Source organism: Lissotriton helveticus, chromosome 2_1 (assembly GCF_964261635.1).
Source record: "Lissotriton helveticus chromosome 2_1, aLisHel1.1, whole genome shotgun sequence".
In the NCBI taxonomy this organism is placed as follows: Eukaryota; Metazoa; Chordata; class Amphibia; order Caudata; family Salamandridae; genus Lissotriton; species Lissotriton helveticus.
This window is the reverse complement of record NC_136059.1, coordinates 1228686238-1228704910: the sequence shown is the minus strand read 5'-3', so window position 1 is coordinate 1228704910 and position 18673 is coordinate 1228686238. Positions and strand designations below refer to the sequence as shown.

General features: G+C 46.9%; 1 protein-coding gene across 1 annotated transcript in view; it reads left to right on the top strand.

Annotated features, from left to right (window-relative positions):
• Positions 1 to 18673, top strand: part of GPRIN3 (GPRIN family member 3) — a 521116-nt gene that overhangs the window by 343961 nt on the left and 158482 nt on the right. The window lies entirely within an intron of this gene.

Genomic DNA, 18673 nt, shown 5'->3' with positions numbered 1-18673 from the left:
AATACTGCAGTTCTAAATTTGTTACCAGGTCATCAGGACTGATGTTACACATGATCCCATGTGCATATTCAGAGGTGGACCCACATTTCCTCATCGTTATTAAGACCCCCATGGTGTAATAGTTTTTAGGTCGATGATGTACCTGAACTCTAAAATTCGGAGTGTTCTCTCTCTGTCCCCCCTCCCCCCCCCCGTTCCAGACGGTTTACTTGATCTATGCAGTAAAAACTAAGGAGATCCCTATTACTTTGATGACACGCTGCAAAATGACGGGCAACCGGATAGGATTTGTCCTTATTAGCGATTGCCGCATGTGCTCGAGGATCCTTAGTTTGGTGGGGTTAATCGTGCTCCCTATATATCGCTTTCTACAGGGGCACTCTAAACAGTAGATAGTATATTCCGAATTACAGTTCAGGAGTTTTTTTATTTTTCTGTTTGGTCCATCCTCTCCTGTTCTACCTGAATATTCAAGGACTTTTTTACTGCTTTTACACACTTTACAGCGTAGACAAGGGAAGAACCCCTTTAAGTTGCTTAGGTTATAGGGCTGGGTTTTTGAGGAGAAGTGGCTGTGGACTAGATGGTCTGACAGTGATTGACAACGCCGATATGTGATCAATGGCCTCTCTGGGAGTTGTTTTTTCAGGATGTTGTCAGTGGTTAAAATGTGCTAGTTCTTCTTAAAAATATGGACCAGATCACCAGATTTAGTGCTAAAATTGGTGATCATTCTTACTTGATCATCTTTTTTTGGGGACTTTTTACCACCAGGAGATCCCTCCTGTTCACTGTTGAAGCTTTCTCTGCCGCCTGTTTTAGTATGTTACTCGAGTAACCCCTACTTTGGAACCTTCTACTGGCATCTGATTTGGCATGTTCGAAGTCTACTTCCGCTGAGCAATTCCGCTTCAAGCGTAAGAGTTCCCCGTAAAGAACATTTTTAATTAGACTCTTCAGGTGGTGACTTGCCGCATGCAACACGGCGTTCCCCGCTGTGGGTTTTCTATAGAGTCGTGTTTGGAGATTGTTGTTATCTACAAATACCTCCAAATAACAAACGCTAAAAATATATATATATATATATATATATATATATATATATATATATATATAAACCACCAAATGCCCTTGAGCTTTTGAAAGGGCACACCACGATCCTCTGCCATCCGGCCTGCCAGCTCTTGCACAGCTCCTCACCCCCTCTCCGCAATTATCACCAGATCCGACGCGTTTCAGGGCCATCCGCCCCTTAATCATGGATTCATAACACAAGAGGCATCAGAGGCTCACCTTTGGTATTCAATTGGGTTTTATTGAATTTCTCCGCCCTCAGTGGGTGTGGCTAATTTTCCGTCAGCCAGCATGCTGGTTAACGTAGTCCGTAAGGTGGCAAAGTAATGTCCTTGAGTAGGTTTCTGCCTCTTGTGCTCAGTGTAAAGTTATACCAGTACCTTTAGTAGGAAAGGACAGCAGGGTGGGGGGCTGTATTTGTCGCGCTGAGTCTCGTGCTGCAAGGCAAACAGTGTAGCCTCGTCATGGTCTCCTCACAAGCAGTAACATCCTGCGTGCAGAAGCGGTGCTCCTTTCCTTTCCATATATATATACACACACACATATACAAATACATATACATTGACCCAACACACATATAGTCAATCATGGACATCTACCGACAGATGAAAACATCAGTGCACATAAGCCAGCAAAATTACAGGTGCACATACACGCACCCATGCAAGTGCAATACAAGCATGCATTAACAAAAGAGAGCACATGACCACAAAAAAAAGCACACAGATGCACATGGACAGTAGCGGGCCGTCCCCTGCAAAAGTGGCGGAGCAGGCCGGAGGAGGGAGGCAGGTGGGGAGGGGGGGTTGGGCATAAAATTGTTTTTTTAAAACGTACCTCCACACCGCTGCCTCCACCGCATCGTGCTCTGTCTAGTTTCTGGGCACAGACTGAACTGCGGCCAATATTGACGCTGCATGAAAACAGCAATGGGTTTGGCCTGAACACTGGGATTTTGTGCTCCAAGGCAGACTGGGAGCCTGTGCCTGCGCTCTCCAGCCCCAGAAACTCAGCTGGGGCTGAAGAGAGATTCACTGCACATGAAGGTTTGGCAGGCCTGAGACTGTCGCACAAATCCTTATGTGCAGTGAAGGGAGTGCACTACCACTCCCCCACCAACAGTGTCATCCCTTGGACCTGCCCACGAGACTCGTCAGAGTCCTAGGGGCGGGTTCAGGAGATTAAAATAAAACGATAATAAAACAGGTTTAAAACCTGTTTTATCGTTTTATTTGAGCATGGGGGCAGTGCTTCTCCACCCCATTGGTGGGGCCGTCGCTGCACATGGATAAGATACAGAGTCACTCCTGTGAATGGGCAAATATGTGAGTTGCAAGTTTGAAGGACAGGATATATGGCTGCCTAGTCATGTGAATGAATGGATAGGGTGGGTGGGTGGGTGCATAACTCAATGGATGGATACATATATGGCTGAATGGATGTATAAATGTGTGTGAGTGGATGAACAAATTGATAGGTTCGACGGAACTGATGTTGGTCTTGTCGCTACACTGTTTAATTTGTCAAAACAAAAAATGTGCAGAGGTACAAAGTTTTTCTTTGGATCACTTCACCAGTACTGTTAAATGCCAGGGTTGAAGAGTACCAAAGCTGCTTAATATTTATTCTCCTCAGACCTTTGCATTCCACCACCCTACACTATCTCACTCGTGTAGGTTTTACATCTTTGCTTGTTCCTCACTCAATAAGTTTTAAAATTACCTCAAGTCCCTACTTTTGCTTTTGAGAAGAAAAGAATAGTCGCGACCCCCATGGATGCCAATTTTCAAATGCATTTAGAGATCGAAATATCTACTTGTGTATGCTCATCTGTCGCCTGTGGAACCCAATTTGTGTTGTCCATTGTTTTGAATCACCTTTTTATTTGAAATACGACAGCATTTCTTTACACGACTTTAATCGCTCACTTTTGAGTATTTGACACCTCGATTCATATATAATAAGCACTGTAAAACCTTTTTCTGTGTCATATTGTACAGCTTTTTGATAAAAAAAATGTTGCATGTGTGGCTACTAAATAAATAATTCACTTAAAAATGCATTAGTATGTGTGAACATAAAACTAGTGGGTGTGGATGTATGAATGGGTGTGATTGATGAAAGGATTCATTTTTGGGTGTGGTTGATGGAAAACACACTGGCTTGGGGGGTGGGTGAATAGCTCCATGGGTGTTGGTGGAAGGACAGAGGAATGGATGGGGTGGGTGGATGAATGAGTTGATTTATACATGTGTTTTGTTGACTGACTGGATGAATTAATTAATATGTGTGTCTATGGATGCATAGATGAATACATGCATTTGGTGTGAATAGAGCTAGGGGTATGAATGGTTGGAGATATTGGTGAAAACAAAAGTATGGGAGGATTAGTCTGTAAATAGGTAAATGGAGGAATGAGAAAACATGGATTGATGTAGGTGAGGAAATGAATACATGAATTTCTGTAATAACGGTATGAAATTTTACAAACGTGTAACTAATATTTTACTATGATCCTAGCGTTGTAATAGAAATTTGTATTGCTATGGTTTTCAGAAACTATGTAAAAGTAATACATTCAAATTGTAATAACGGAGGTGTGCATAATTAGGCGTGTGGCACGAAGAGTGGCTGGATTAATGGCTGTATGAGTGCACCTGTCAGTGACGGTGCATCCATTGGGGGCACTGGGACATTGCCCCACCAATGCCACGGCCGATCCCATTCAAATTCTTTGTTTAATCTTTCTACTTCTCCAACGCTATTAATTCCAATCAGGACTCCTGGAGCACTCAGGGAGTGAGTGACAGCAGCGCACTAGACAACTGTCACAGAAAGTGCCCATGTTCATTTTTGGGCTTGTAATTTCTACGATCAGCCCGAACATACGCACTAGCCTTTCCCTTAGCAGACTGAGGGTTGCTTCATGCCGCAGCCCCCGGTCTCCTAATGGGCAGGGAGTATTCCTGCCCTCAGCCAATCCTGGCACTGCTGGAGCAGCATCAGAGGGGTTGGCAGTGACGTTGCGGCTGTTCCTGTTTGAAGAGCGCGGGCCCACAAGCAGGTAAGACTCTGTTCTCTTCTCAGCTTTTCGCTAAAATAAGTAATGTGCACCTTTTCAATTTCAACAAAGTCTGAGAACGTGTGACAAATGTATTGCTCTTTTTGGCAGTTTGTTGTTTGAATAAATACTTCTTGCCAATTGCCATGTATGTGTTGTACTGTAGGAAATCCTGCTTTGCTGAAAATATGTCCCCGTCTGTTGCCTATTCTCACTGGGGCTGGAACAAAGAAAACGTCTCCATTCCAAAGCATGGTCTGGGGTGAAAGTATGGAGGGAGATTGCATCACCTACTGTTCTGGAACCCCCTCTGTTTGGCCTTACAGACTGTATCGCTAGATCTGCCCTATTACATACACAATCGTCCCTTGTTCATTCTAATCTACACTCCACTTCTGGTATACATACCAATACAATATTCTGACCATGTGGGATCAGCGCGGTTATAGGAGCACGGAAGAGTATGTCGCTCGATTTTACATCCTTTTTTTATTGAACCCTGTGTCGCCCCCCTGCCTTCCACACTCACACGATAGTGCTTGTTGTTTTGCTAGAAAGGCTCTCGCAAGTGCCAACAGAAAATATTTATCATTTGCTCTAATTTGAGAGAAACGTGTACTAGTAACGCTGCATACTTCGAGTTATGCAGCTGCCTCAAGTGCGTGCAGGGGCGAGGGAGACAATAACCTGAGAGACATTTTTTATGTACAGTCGAACTCTGTCAGTATGGTCTGGGACTACCGACCACTCCCTCCCTGTCATGTAAAACCCACATCAACCCCTAAAGTAATTAGCCATGCGAGGAGTTTTTCTTTGGAAGGCAGGGGGTCTCACGACCCCCGGCCGTATTTATTAAAATATGAAAACAAATTAAAATTGTTAAAATAAACATTACTTACAGAAACATTAACATGCAAAATTCTGACATTAGATTTACAGCAATGTAGACAGGTATGAAGGGCTAACCTTAAATAATGTCTAATACAGCGTGTTCCTAACCGAATCTAACATCCTACGTATGAATTTTGCATCCTAACATTTTTGGGCCTACGGCAAGGTCGTTAACCAGTGTCAGATCCTTATTATCCAGCTACGCCCTCACGTATGAGTGTGCATGCGCAACAGGGCCCGGTTACCGGGAGAGTACGTCCCTCTTCTGGTTACCCCGTACGCTCCGTGAACTCCATTAAACCAAAAAGGAGCGCCCTTTCACTCGTGCCATTTGATGACATCATAGTGTATGTGCGGGGTGGCTAACAGCCAGAAGAAAGCTTGACTCTCTCCCCCACACCCTTTCAACCAATCGGATATCCTGCCCCTGAAGTTCTAGGAGGGACCATTGGCCCCTCCCCCTGGTCGACCCCATTCAAGAATGGTGCCGTCCCCTAAGGACATTAAATTGCTGCTCACCGATCATGACCTTACCGCCTGACCAAGGATTACAATAAATACGACAAATAAGACACCTGTAAAAAGGGAAAAAGGCCTAAGGACAAAACCAAGTATACACACTTAATGCACACAAGATTGCTCACATTTGAATAATACCGCCTGTAAAAAAGGGGAAAAAGGCCTAAGGAAGAAAACCACACTAAACATATTTACAGCGTCATAGTACCATCAACAGTAACACCAACTAACGTTCAAACCGAACTTCTGCTTCCAGGGCTGGTGGGTGGGAAAACTATTCTGCCCCTTGCTAGGGGGGCACGGAGCGAGCCTGGGGAGCGTGGGTGCAAGAGGGTGCCTCCCGTGCTCCCCAGGCCTTTTAAACTTATCTGGCCACCCCCCTTGACCCGTTAGCACTTTTACCTCTTCCGGGTCAACGGTGGGGGCCTGGACCATATGGTGGTGGGGCGCCCCCCAGTCGCGTCACCAGGACACGCCAGAAAGTGGGGGGCACGCCCCACCATCGAGGATACGGGGGAGGGGGAAGCCGGACCCCGCCATATGTGCGTGGGGGCCTAGCGGCCCCCCTTTCCTTATGGTCTGGGACTCCCGGCCACCCCCTCTCTGTCATGTAAAACCCACATCAACCCCTAAAGTAATTAGCCATGCGAGGAGTTTTTCTTTGGAAGGCAGGGGGTCTCACGACCTCCCGGCCGTATTTATTAAAATATGAAAACAAATTAAAATTGTTAAAATAAACATTATTTACAGAATCATTAACATGCAAAACATTAGATTTACAGCAATTTAGACAGGTATGAAGGGCTAACCTTAACAAATGTCTAATACAGCGTGTTCCTAACCAAATCTAACATCCTACATATGAATTTTGCATCCTAACATTTTTGGGCCTACGGCAAGGTCGTTAACCGGTGTCAGATCCTTATTATCCAGCTACATCCTCACGTATGAGTGCGCATGTGCGACAGGGCCCGGTTACCGGGAGAGTACATCCCTCTCATGGTTATTCCGTACGCTCCGTGAACTCCACTAAACCAAAAAGGAGGGCCCTTTCTCTCGCGCCATTTGATGACATAGTATATGTGCGGGGTGGCTAACAGCCCAAGGAAAGCGTGACTCCCTCACCCGCACCCTTCCAACCAAGCGGATATCCTGCCCCTGAAGTTCTAGGAGGGACCATTGGCCCCTACCCCTGGGCGACCCCATTCAAGAATGGTGCCGCCCCCTAAGGACCTTAAATTGCCGCTCACTGATCATGACCTTACCGCCACAGACCAGCATAGTTGACTGACTATCTGGGCCCCCCCCAAAAAAAATTCCTACACTGAAAGGTCATACCTACCTCGCAAAACCCTCTAACCATGCCAATATGTTCTTCGTTAGTAACTCATTGCCTGCCTCAGTCAGGTGGACCCCATCCTGTAAGTAGAAATGATCCCCCCAGATGCACCCGTGTGGAATACTCTGCAATTGAGGTGTTCGGAACAGTTTCTCTAACTTGTTGTTGATCCTCTTTACCGAGTGATTCAACGCCCTAACTGAGTCCCCCCCCTCCACTGCAGTCTAGGTATCAACTGAGACCTTACTATGGTGCAGCCCGGGACCAACTTCGCCAGCCAACCCGCTGCAGAGATAATCTCTTCTAACAGGACCCTTCTGCCCAGCGTTACCAAATCGTTTCCTCCCAGGTGTAAGATAACAACTGAGGGCGGTGGAGCGTGCTTGTTGAGTAATTCTAAGAAGAAACCCCTAAGCTGATTAAGGCAGAGCCCCCCCCTCTACCATGAAAGGAAGCCTTGAAACCCCCATGCTCTGCCCTCCGTCTACATTCGCCTGAAAGGAAAACTGGTTTAGCACGTTTAACATAGGAATGACCAACAGCCCATACTACATGTGTCCTCTTTCTGTCTCCTTGCGTTCGCAGTGATGATGATGGATGCTGTCGATGACCCGGTACCAGTTCCCGCCCTGAGTCACAGGCTCGAGAAACTGAAAGATAAATAGACAACAAGGCAGGTGTCAGGGTGATTTTGTTGTACCTTACAACATGTGCAGCCGCACATAACGCTTATAGGCGTCGGAAGACCATCTCCCAATCCTTTTTACATTGTTGGCATGCAACCCTCTAGCTGTTGCTTCAGTGGCCGCCCCTATTCGGAATGAATGTGTCCCAAAATCTTTGGGGTTCAAACCCGCCTTGCTGACTGCCATTGCTAACACTCTTTTGAACTGAAACCTGGTCAATGGGGTACCATCTGCATGTATTAACAATGTTCCCATTGCCCCGCCCACCCGTTGCCTGATGAATGCCTCTACATGTGACACTGGGCAACACGGATTGATCTGTGCCCGATATAATACCAGGCTATCCCCCAGGCCTCCTGATCAGTTTTTGATTTCCGTATGCTTACCCACATTGACTCACCCCTTATCGTAGTGTCTTCAAGCTGGAGACCACCTAACGTGTCCAGTTTGTTGTTAGCCACCAGTTCACTTACCCGCAATGCCCCATAAAAAGCCAAGGAAAATGCGGCTTTAAATAGGAGTACCTCCCCTGGGGAGCTACACGTGTCAGACAAGGCATCCAATACTGCTGCCAACCGGTCCAAACCTATTGGTTGTCTGGAATTGGCTCTGCTTGCTTGTAGGCGCCGCCACCCCCTCAATGCCTTCCGCACTATAAAACTGTTTGTGGGATCCTTGACACCTTTTAGCTGTGCAAAGAAAGAGACGGCCGCTTTGTGTCTGCTAGCTGTTGCCACTGAGCGCCCCTCTCTGTGCAATGTGTCCATGTACGAGATAAAACTCCCCTCCAGCTCCCACTTAGCTTCCTAGTCCTGTCCCAAAAAACAACAATAAGACATAAACGCCCCTTTGTAAGCTGTTCTGGTCCTGGGTGCTAGGCTGGTTGCCACGAGGTTCTGTAGTTGGGGGCATCAATTTGCCAAAGTGTTGTTGGGAAGTGTGCTGGTGTAGCCTCTGCAGATGGAAGGTGTTCTCTGAATACCTGCATCTTAAAGCGAGAGAGTGCGTCAGCTGCGTTGTTCAAGATCCCTGAGACATGTTTGGCCCTAAACTGTATATTCAACTTCAAGCATCTTAGCACAATCTCCTTCATGAGGTGAAGTATAAACTTACACCGCGCCGCCTGTTGATTGATACATTCCACTACAGATATGTTGTCTGACCAGAAGATCACAGATTGGTTGGACAATTGTTCAGGCCAAACCGTTAGTGCAACCCATATTGGAAAGAGCTCCAAAAACCCGATGTTCGTTGTCAAGCCGTCTTCCTTCCACCACTCCAGCCACCGTTGTGCCACCCACTTGTTGCCAAGTATGGCACCAAAACCCACACTGCCAGCAGCGTCAGTCCATAGACCTAACTCGGCCGACGTAGTGGGGGGCCGCGCCACACCACTCTGCCGTTTAAATCCTCCAGGAATGCCATCCATATTCGCATGTCCTGGCGAACATCAACTGACAGTCTAGTGCGATGGTGTTTGTCCCGCAGGCCCTTCGTGGCCTGCGCGATTGAGTGGGAAAAAGGGCGTAGGTATAACTCTTAACGCGAAATTCAGCTGTCCCACAGTCTTCTGCAGCTGCTGTAACGTGACTTTCTCTTTAACCAAACATTGCTGTAAGGCTGCTCTGAACTTCGTGACCTTTTCTTTGGGTAACCTGAAACAACCTTCAACGAGTCCAATTCAATGCCTAGGAATTCCAAACATGTTGACAGTCCCACAGTTTTTCCTGGTGCCAGCGGGACCCCAAAAGCCCGCATGAGCAGGCAAAATTCCTGAAATGCCCACGCACACTCCTGTGAGCCCGCTGCCCCCAGCAAAAGAAAGTCATGCAGGTAGTCCATCACATGCTGATGCCCTGTTGCCTGCCTCATAACCCACTCCAGGAAAGAACTGAATGTCTTAAAGTAGGCACATGACACAGAGCTACCCATGGGCATACACATATCCATATAGTATTTGCTTTCAAAGGAAAAACCCAGCAGGTGTTGATCCAAGGGATGTACTGGAAGCAGTCGTAAAGCTGATTCAATGTCTGATTTCGCCATCAATGCCCCGGGACCCAGAACTCTCAACATCTCTACTGCCTGGTCAAAAGACGCATAATTGACGCTGCAAATGCCCTCGTCAATTGCGTCATTCAAAGATGCGCCCCTAGGTGCTGGGAGGTTATGTATGAGTCTGAATTCGCCCTTTTCTTTCTTTGGGACAACCCCGAGGGGTGAGCAAACAAAATTAGGTACAGGGATGTCAGTGAAGGGGCCCGCTATCCTACCCAGGCGCAGCTCCTTTTCAATTTTTGATGCCACTACCGCTGGGTTGTGTTTAACTGACAGCTGGTTCTTACATTCTGGCGTCCCGGTATACCCCCCTGCTAGAATGCGGAAACCATGTGAGAAATGTTCTTGGAGAATCCTCGCAGAGGCATGGTCTGGGAACCTGTTCAGCCAAGGAATCATAGCCAGCCCGTCAATGGGTGAGCGAGCGACCCGCAATGTTTCCCCGCATTCCTGTTTCCTTCTCCCCCTGTTTCCCGAGGTGTTACCTTTTGAATGGCATGCTGTTTCTGGGTGGGAAGAGTGGCCGCATATGTAACATGCATGTCTGAATTTGCAAGTGCCCGCTGCCCTGGTGCATTTTCGTCTGTTGAAGTTTCAACACACGCCCTTACGATCCCCACTGCCTCTGGTCGTACCGGTCGCATCACCCCCCTGTGCTGGCCGAAAGGGCTGCTGGGGTTTGGTGGGATAGCCTTTGTTCACGCTTGCGCCCACCCCCGCTGACTGACCGCCTGAAAACTGGCCACACCATGAAATGGAATCTACCTTATCCCAGGATAATGATTGGTCAAATTCTCTAGCTTTCCTGAAAGCTATGTCATACTCTTTCCATCCATCCCCCCAATGTTTGACACTGAACACTGTAATCCTACTCTGGTAACAAGCCATTTCTGCCTGCAAGTTGGGTGAACGTTCCGTGGTGATTGCCATAAATACAGAAAAGGCTCTAATCCAATTAATCAGTGTCTCCTCCACCCTGAATTTAGCCAATGGAGACCACCATTCGCTAGGAAACATCCAATCTTTTTGTGACTTGGCATACTCCATCTCTCTGTTATCGATTAGTAATGAAAATATGTTCACATATTTGTCCGCCCAAATCAGCTCCTTCACCCCTTGTGAAACATGTTGGGCTAGGCTCTCCTTCTGGAGGGTATTGTACCTTCACCTAATACCGGCAAAGCAGCCTCCTTACCATTTTCAGGGACTCGCGTTGGTTCTACGCTCTTGTCTTTCCTCGCATCGCTGGCTGAACCTGTTGTTTGGGGAGAAATTGGTGCGCTTGGCACTCCACCACCACCCCTAGCCACCATGATCTTCGCTACCATTCTTTGCGCCTCCGCCGAGGGATCAGCCGCGGAAGGTAACATCCCCCCAATCCCCAACCAGGGGAGTACTGCCGCTATCTGTTCCGCCAGTTCAGGGGGCACCTGACCAACCCCAGCGGGTTCACTGACTGGGGAAGGTGATGCTGTTTCGTGCCCCGTGGACGGCGCCGGGCTTACCCCTGGGACACCTGGAATTACTGCTGGTATCACTGGTGGCACTAGGTTTAGGGGTGCCGGCGGCGTGGCTGGAGCCGGTGCCATTGGTACACCTATCTGGGTTGGCGGAGTTGGTGAGGGAACTTGAGGTAATGAGGGCACTCCGTCGGGGACTGTCCCGGGTGACCCCCCTACTACCCGTGACTTGGGGGCCCGAACAGTGCTCTTCTTGGCTCTGCCCCGCTTAGGCAACGCATCTAATTCCCCCCTGGGTTGAGGGGGCACTATCACCCGCTTGGGTCTCCCTGATGGCCCAGCTTGAGCCTCAAACCTCTGACTCATCTCCGCCACGGTCCTCCCCAACTGATCTACTTTCCCTAACCTCCTGTCCATCGCTGACATTCTGCGCATCATGCTCTGAAACATGAGCTCCGTGCGAGAACTTTTTGCACTCCGCCTACTAGCCATTCTTTCTCTGTGATTCACAAACCTACACTGCACCAAATGACACACTTATGGGCACGATGTGCCTTGTACCTGCACCAAAGTTGGAGGCTCACAGGCTGGCCGTAAGCACCACGCGACTGTGACCACAACACACCAGCTAGCCTGGGTGCTTGGGCGAGCGTACTCTAGCCCGGCGGCACGCCAGAAGCAGTGAAATGCAGGCCTGCCTGAGTACTCAGATCGCGACGTCCCCTGTGCTCTCCGTCTGACCAAGTCCACCGAGGCTCTCGTCTGCTACTGGGATAATTGTCCTACGATGAAAGGAATATTAGATACTCAAAGTACTTGTCACCTTGTAACTCCAAGCCAGTCCCTCCACAATTGTTGTGGTGTAATGCACCTTAATAATAACCCCTGTGGTTTCCTATAAACGTTGTTGTGCACTGCCCTTTAATATCACATGTAGTCTCCCATCCAGATACTAACCAAGCCCAACCCTGCTTCGCATCCACAGACAAACTCTTATCCCTCCCTGCCTGCTGTGGCCCCACCTCGTTTTTTTTTTTTAAAAGGGGAAAATACCCGACTTTTGCCAGAAACCTTTTGTTCTTTATCCATCACTGAGATCCTTAGCTCTTTACCACAGAAACTGCAAATCCAACGTGCCTGACAGCGTTAAATCTCAGACTGGTCCTCCACATTCACCCCAGTACTAATCATAATCCAAAACCGGGGGCCCACGCTACCTTCGATAGCTTTCTATTGTGGTCGGCCCCTTACCGTGAAACACCTGACTTTGACAATGGGCCTCGACCCAGTAAGTCCCGCCTCACAGCAACCCGACCTGGAGCGCCTCACGCTCTCCCACATTACCGCACAGTTTTGCCGTCCGCCGCCTTGCAGTTCTCTGCCGCACTGCTCCGATGCACTGCCTGCCCCCGATGCGCTGGATACCGCCGGTAGGCCGATCTCGCCTCCGTCGATCCTGCCCGCTCCGATGTCCGTGGGTTCGCGACGACAAAACCGGCACTCCTGGGAAATAAATATAAATTATTCAGCCCCTTGCTAAGGGGCACAGAGCGAGCCTGGGGAGCGCGGGTACAAGAGGGCGCCTCCCGCGCTCCCCAGGCCTTTTAAACTTATCTGCCCACCCCCCTTGACCCGGAAGCACTCTTACCGCTTCCGGGTCAACGGTGGAGGCCTGGACCAATCAGTGGTGGGGTGCCCCCCAGCCACGTCATCAGGACGCGCCAGAAAGGGGGGGCACGCCCCACCATCAAGGATACGGGGGAGGGGGGAAGCCGGGCCCCACCATACGTGCGTGAGTGCATAGCGGCCCCCCTTTCCTGTCTGTCTGGTAGTTCAGAGTCCCGCCGTTTAGAGTATTCTGCATGTAAGCGGTGTGCTTTTCTTTCCAAATTGATTTTCGCCTTGCAGTTGAAATGTGGATGGAAAGAGAAGTGAATTCCCCAGACATTTGAGTTACGTTTAACTTTTTCGTAAGTAATTTGCTACCACCTCAGCCTTTTCAAAAAGCGAGGATTTCTTGATGCCGAGATTAGGAAAAATCCTGTACATGACGCTCGTACTTAGAAGATTACAGTTTGAAAGTGCCATAATTATTAGGGTCTTCTCTTTCTAAGCGCTGTATTTTAGATGCCGGATATCTTGGTAATGCCTGTGCTGTTGCCAAAACAAACCTGACTTGTAGTAAAAAAAAGAAAATACAGCTGCAATCGAAGTGTCTTTTCTCTATCAGTTGGGGCGCTTAATATTCGTGAAAAGAGTGGTGTTCAGACCATTGCTTGACAAGAAGCAACCGTATAATTATCCTTCTTTCCTTGTAATAAGAGTGTTAAAGTGGTTTATAAAAAATGTGATAAACTGTAACACGTCTTTGCTTATATGAATTGTGATTATGTAATTATGAAAGCATGTCTTTTTGTAACTGATAATTTAGTTTTAATACAAATTATTGTGGGAATGTAGAGAAATTGATTGCTTTTGGGATTGCAAAAAGAAGAAAATTGCACCAGGCATAGGTATGGAAAAAAGGATCAGTTGTGAGGTGTAGTTAGGCACAGAGGTAATGGGATACAGGAGGGCGGTATGAATCAATAAATGTGTGTAAGTAGGGATACATGTAATAGCTGGGATGTGCCATAGACCCCCACTAAAAACCAAAATGCAGAATCTCTCTAGCAGTGATGCAGTATTGTGCCGCAGAGTGGGTGACATCATGTTCGAGCTGCCTGTTTAAGTTGGTTTGGTCAAGGACACCCACTGTTTGCAGTGCTTTGCCTGCTGTCTGGCTCTGGTGCCTTGTCATGAGACCTCAGAGTGGTTGACACCTTCCTGCTTTCTCAAATTTGCTTGAAAATGCACTCATTTTTCAAAATTGTTTCGGAGGGAAAAGAAACCCCCCGAACCCGCCGTGGGTGGTTCAGGCTCGCTCGCTACACTCGCTCGTCACAATGAAATACCACAATTGTTATACACCTTACCACTTTCAAATGTCACCAGCCGCCACTGGCACCTGTGTGTGTGGATAGATGGATGCATGCATGAATGTGATTTGAAGGACGAATGCAAGGAGGCTGGGCAATGGTTACATGCTAAGGGTGCAATATACATTAATGTATCGACGAGAGTAGATGGCTAAACTGATAATTGCGGCGTGATAAAAACATGAAGCCACAGGCGAATGAATAATTAAATTGATGCATGGGTGTTGCAGTATGAGCGACTGGGTGCTCTCCAACCTCATTGTATTTCTCCTGCTTTTACTCTCTTTGACTTGTAGGTGGATTATGAATGAATGATTGTGTGCATGGATACATTGATGGGCAGCCGGGTGGACGGATGAATGGATTGATGGATGATAGCTGGGTGGATTGATTAATCTGTCAGATAAGTGTTTGAATGACGGCATGGTCTGCCCTCTTTCATGTCCCATATGTCTCCTCCCTTATTCAATCCCCCTTTCAATTTCTCACCCTCAAAGGAACTTCCTATTTCTCTCTCACCTTTCCCTCTTCTGAAATCTGCCGGCAAGTAGAGAACAATAGTTCGTACTGCAGGGGATAAAACAGTTTTGACAATTATCTGAAAAAAACATCATAACAATAAGTGACAGGACTACAACACCCTCCTCGCCCCCATCTTAAAACCTCTTTGAAGGGAGCAGGCGCAGCAAACAATGTAGGAAGTGAAAACATTTCAGCGGCAAAGTAGGCTATAAAATACATTTGATGTCAGACATCATAGGGAAACTGAGAAATAAGAGAAACACGCAGTGTGCTTTTGCATTAGGCAGGCTCTAATCTGTTTTCCTCTTCAAGCAGGTACAGCAATGCCTGACCCTAACATGACAACCTAGAGGACACGGACATCTTTAACATCAAGCACCATGAATATGAAGAAATATGCTTGAGATGCAATAATAGGACCCTGCGTGTGGTGCACGGTCCCTGTAATTCACAGCAAGCACCAGTCACAAATCATAATTTGCTGCAATACAGAACATACTCCCATGTTCTTACATGTTATCATCAGTGGCAAGTTTGCGTCCTTAAAGCGAAAAATCCAAAGTTGGTTTGCATCTGAAAATGTAAAGTGCCCAAGGATCCAGCAGAAAGTGCAATTTCTTATTCGTTCCCTGATTACCTATCTGCATTTCACCAGATCCCTAAAATGGCCATTACTCATCCACAGTGGGTTATATATGCTTGACACAAGGTCCTCATCGACATAAGTTTCCATGACGATTTTTTGGCAAAGGAGCAGCCAGGGCATTAAACCTGACTGGTAAGGCCTGGCCTTCTGAGCAATGATTTCTTTTGATTTTAGAATGGCCTGCCACTTCCATGTTGAACCGTCCACTATTTCGGGCTCCAGAACTTTGCACCAGAGCAGCGAATTGGTAAAGGAGCATAGTGGGACCTTTTTTGTTGCTATAGAGGGAAACGGGTAAAACAACAAAAACACTAAAGGGGGCAAGCAGGTAAAATGTCTGGCGCAGCAGATACAGGCAGAGTTACTCAAATCTAGAGCAGATATGATGAACTGGACAGCAGACTGGAAACCCTCACAGTGAGTAGCAAGCTTGTCACCCTCCGAGAGTCTCACCCAGCCTCCTTACATGGCAAAATAGAGATCAAGCCTAGAGGTAGAAAAGGGATCACAGGAAATACTAATACTCGTGAGGTTTTGTAGATCTAATGTTACAGTGGTTTCCTGATGTAATCTGCCAGACTAAGCTCGTGCATACAACCGGCCAAGTGGAACTATGCCTGGAGAGGATTCTCCTCTTACTATAGGGGGTGGATCCTATACAGTGCAGGTAAATGGACCCCATCCACTCACCTCCACCACCCGAGCCCCAAGCAAACAAATCAAAACCTTCCATCATTCGCATATGCCACCACATTCCATTTGAAGACAGGTACAGTCCAATGCGGGTAGGGAGACACTCAAGAGATTCTGCCAAAACCCCTCAGTGGATGGTGGCCACAAGGCAGTCACCTGTTTTCCTCATCCGCCTGGGCCAGGCAGACTGAAATCAGCCAAGATCTCACCACATCTCGGTAGGCTTGGCCCAGCAGATGTAAATCCGACAGGCGCAGACAAATGCTCACCGTGGCCTTTTCAGACCCAGTGACAACACAATCCCGTGATACAGCATTGCACACACAACATCAACCACCCCGTTCCTTGGTCCCATAGCTCCAGTAAGCCTTGGTGTGGCTGCACCCTCAAAATTACAGCAGAGAGCTGAATTTGCTTTTAGAATGGATCTGAAAAAAGCCACAAATGGGGTGCTCTACTGAAAGAGCCAGAATAAAAAGCCTTGCTAGCCTCGAGATAGGGACAGGAAGCCATGGTGGCCTGCTTGTATGAAAGACGAGTGGACTACTGCTGTATACAGAAATGTGATCAAGCAGATCATTCAAATGTCCCCTACAGACAAGGCATTTTTTGTACCTCAACTGACCATGCTGCTGCAGAATGCGCCAGACTTGGATGAAATTGCACAGATTTAGGCAAGGCAGTTCTCCTGCCAATCTCTGAATTTTAAAGAAGAGAATGGGAAGTGGTAGTATTAGATATTTTGAAAAAAATATCACAAATACATGCAATATGACAAACAACATGCAATACCATTGGCGTAAGGACTAGCCTGCCATACAGACCACAAGAATAGCCCGCAATAGTCCTGAAAGCAGTCTCTTTGCTGCCATTAAATCATGCTCCTTGGAACTATGTTCTATAGTACTACAAGATGTCATAAGTTTCTATTCAGAACATTTGATAACAAAAGTGTGTTGTTACAAATATAATATTTAAAGAAAATGGTGGGGTAAAATTAATCCTTTGAAAACATTTTTAAACATTATTTCTCGAGGGGAGAATCTTGGACACCAAATTGACTTGGAATGGGCCCAAACAGTTGTTGACACTGTTTTCTTTTAGGCCGAGAGAGTTGAAAATGAAAAGGGAGAATGAAGACTTTCCCTTTAGTGACCTCATCATTGAGCCCTTGTTCAGCTTCAAAAGAATAATTCTCTGCTTCTGCTCTACCCAGATGTAAAAAAACGTATGAAGTCAGCAGGAAATGGTATACTATGTCCTGGTAGAAAGATTTAGTCTCAGGCCCCCCTTATGAGTATACGGGTAATTGGACGTAGACATATCAGAGCCAAAAAAATACTGCCTCCGGCTGGTATCTCTGCTCCATTTACTGGCCATTTTTGAATTTCAAATCCAGAATGGTGAATAACTTGCTGAATTAATGGGTTACTGGCTCGTTTCTAAGCACATTTTCCCTACTGCTTTCAGCTGAAGGAAAATGTGCGTAGGAACACATATGGTTGTAATGGGTGTGGTCCCACACCTGGTAAATCCTGAAAACAGGTTCTAAGTATACTCTAGGGGTAAATACCAGGGACTTTGTCTCCCTTTAATGGTTTAATGGTTTAATGTATGGGAACTGTCTTAATACACCAATAAAAGGAGAACACTAGACACTTTTCTAAACAAATTGGTGGGTTTCTATACCTGTCACAACTGCAACATATGAAAATTGTGGCTCAAAAAACATAGAACACTTTGAACCAGGGACAAAACTCCTGATAAAAGATTTGAGAAATTGTAACAGTATATATATCATATATATTATTATTTGCCCCTGCTACAAACTATATGTGGGAATCATAGTTCGACCTCTAAAAACTTGCTTCCAACAACATTATAGAAGCATCAACAGACTATAAATGGGCCCACCACTAACAGAACACTATATTTTATCCTCATACCAAGACATTTCAATTTTTTGGACTAGAACACTCATGTGGTGGCAATCGAGAACTATGTACGAGGAGATGTGAAAACGAATTGACCTTCAAATTAGAGACCTCCAACAAAGGCCTCAATAAAGATGCTGAGATGCATTACTGGTTGCACAATATATAAACCAGAACTGTACTTTGAAATCCTAATTTACATGTTATGTTATGTTATGATGGTGGTTTATATAGCGCACGGCTACTCGGGCAGAGTGTCCCGGCGCTGTACAGATCTGTAGAGGGAGTCAGAACACACCAGAACACACTAAAGGCCAAAAAGCCAGGTCTTAAGGCTTTGCCTGAATGACAGGGGATTGTCTGTTCTTCTCAATAAAAGGGGGAGTTTATTCCCAAGCTGCGGAGCACAAGCCCTGTAAGAGCGACCTCCAATACGTGCATGCTTTACAGCTGGGACGACAGCCAGGGCTTGTGTGGCCGAGCGTAGAGATCTAGAAGGATGATAGAACTGAACATGCTTCCTAAGGTAGACTGCACCAGTACCATGCAAGGATTTGAAAGTCATGGTCAGGGTCTTGAAGATGATACGCTTCCTCAACGGGAGCCAGTGGAGTGATTCAAGGAGGGTCGAGGTATGGGACCTGCGGCTCAGGCCAAAAATGGCCCTCGCGGCAGAGTTCTGTACGGTCTGTAGGCGAGCCAGGAGGTACTCTGGGAGACCTAAATAGAGCACATTGGCGTAATCGAGTCTGGATCCAATCATTGCTTGCACAGTAATTCCCCTATGACAGTGCGACAATAGTGGAAGAAAT